Source organism: Penaeus japonicus, unplaced genomic scaffold (assembly GCF_977035675.1).
Source record: "Penaeus japonicus unplaced genomic scaffold, GWHDUDI00000001_assembly GWHDUDI00000036, whole genome shotgun sequence".
Lineage (NCBI taxonomy): Eukaryota > Metazoa > Arthropoda > Malacostraca > Decapoda > Penaeidae > Penaeus > Penaeus japonicus.
The window spans coordinates 6,518,638-6,521,294 of record NW_028234438.1 but is presented as its reverse complement, the minus strand read 5'-3'; positions in this window follow the sequence as shown (position 1 = coordinate 6,521,294).

Here is a 2,657-nt window from a genome sequence, read left to right as displayed (position 1 = left end):
TTATTATTATAGTTATTATCATGATCATATATATCATTATCATTATTTTATATATCCTAATCATCATTATATCTATTATCATTACTAATTATCATATATCATTAATGTTATCATCATTATCATTATTGATTTAGTTATCATTACTGTTATCATTATCATTGTTATTGTTATCATTATTATAGTTATTATCATTGTTATATATACTTTATTATCATCATTGTCATCAATGTTATCATTGTCATGAATATTTTTGTTATCAGGTTATTACTGTCTATATTTGTCTTTATCATCACTATCGTTTCTATGATAACTCCCGTGCAGATTAAGATCATAATTATACTGAAAATCTGAATGTATATTAAGATTCCGTGTTTGATTTCCCATAGATAAATTCATGTATATAAAAGATTGGTGATTCAAATAAGTTTGTAACTCTAGATAGTAAAATATTTGTTTCTTTTTTTCGATTGTTTTCTTGTAAAATTTCATGTATGAAATTGCAGATAAACTTTAACCTGTGTGTAGAATTTACTAGTTGTAGACGATGTAAGAAGAGCTTTCATTTATATATACGCAATCAAAATTCTATATGCGTTATAATGATTATATATTGTTTATACAGTATCATATATGACGGTATTTATATATTTTTGTAACTGGAATAATTCATACATAAATACGCATTACATAACGGATATCTTATATATATATATATATATATATATATATATATATATATATATATATATATATATATATATATATATATATATATATATACATATATATATATATATAGTTTTTTGTCATGTGCGTACATAACACGCTTCCTGGGAAACGAGCTTATCCTCTTTTCCACGTAAGTACTTCCGTACCGATAGATAAAAGAATTTAAAATAAACTCATATTAATCTTTGGCTATCTATGAGATTTTTCTCGTCCCCACAAATAAAGATAAAAATAAATGGGTTAAAATTAATATAACAGGGCGATGAATATTCATTTGATAATCATAGTTTAGCTAAAACTAGAAATAAAGGATAAGGAAATTTATGCTCGATAAACAAGTAACATATAGATGAACAAATAAACATATTCGTTTAATAAGCAATGCAGAGAAACAGATCTTGTCTCTTGAATTTGTCAAAACATCATCTTGTCTCCCAGATTTTTTTTTCTTCATATCAATCGACTTTGAAAATAATCCAAAACTTGAGAAAATAAATAATCACTAAAATGAAAAACACGATATATCAATAACCCTGAAAATGATATGTGTTTCTCATGAATTCTTAAAGAAAGATAATATTTTATTTTTATAAATCTCATGTGTTTATCTTGAGAGTCTGATGGTTGCGGGAAAGGTCTTGTCTATATGAAACTTTTTCTCTCTCTTTCTCTCTCTCACTTATTTATCCTCTTTCTTTCTCCCTCTTTTTCTCTCTTACTTATTTTCCTTCTCTCTTTTTCGCTCTCTCTCTTTCTCTCTCTTTCTTTCTCTCTCTCCGTCTTTCTCTCTCTATTTCTGTCTCTCTCTCTCAGCAATATTTATAAAACTTATTCTTGTAAAAAACTAACGATTAAAGAAACTTCTTTTTTCTTTTATTGCTACTCTATGGTAGAAAGAGCAAGCAAAAAGATAGATTCACCTTCTTTCTTTAACATTATGCTTTCTGAAAATTTTGTTCATTCGTTTGACTGAATAAATTATTAGAAAAAGCAACAGCCAAACAAGAGTACCGAATAGCGACATAAAAAAAAAGAATTCTGGAATAATTCAGGAACGACTCAATAAAAGACGAAATAAACAGCCTGTGGACGCAAGACCCGGAGAAGACGCTGTGACGAAAATTGAGAATGCAGATTTTCATTTCCTTTTGCAGCGAGTCGGGAAGTCCCCGAGTGGAGCATTAACAATACATGCAAGCGGAGTGAGACGAAGGTCACAGAAAGAGAAAGGGAGGAGATGGAGAGAGAGAGGGGGGGGGAGGGAGAGAAAGAGAGAGAGAGAAAGGGGGGGAGGGAAGAGGAAGGAGAGAGAGAGAGAGAGAGAGAGAGAGAGAGAGAGAGAGAGAGAGAGAGAGAGAGAGAGAGAGAGAGAGAGAATAATCTGAGATACATTGAGAGAGAGAGAGACGAGATGAGGAGAGAGACAGATGACGAAGAGGGATGAGAAGAGGAGGAGAAGAAGATGCAACAGTCGAAGAGAGAGAGAGAGAGAGAGAGAGAGAGAAACAGACAAAGACATAGATAAAAAAAAAAGAAAAAAAAGAAGGACAGACAGAAAAAAAACATACGGACAAAGCGACAGACAAATCAATATACATACATACAGACAGACAAACATACAGTCATCGCTATTGCGAACTTCGACCAAAGCTTGCAAATACGATTTTCCCGTGACGTTTCCACGCCTGCAATGTGCTTGCAATTCTCCCCCCAAAAGTAAGTTGATAATTTTGTGCATTGAGCGGTGAACTTGAACACGAATCCAAGCGCTTCGGAAAGCTGTAACTATTACTGATGTTATTTTTAAAGGCCGTGTCATTATTCCACGAGAACTGATGGTAGGTTTGGATTGCGAAGAGGAATAGTAAGGGATGTAAAAGGAGCAAACGGATATTAATGGTTTTTCTCTCTCTCTTATTCTCTCTCTC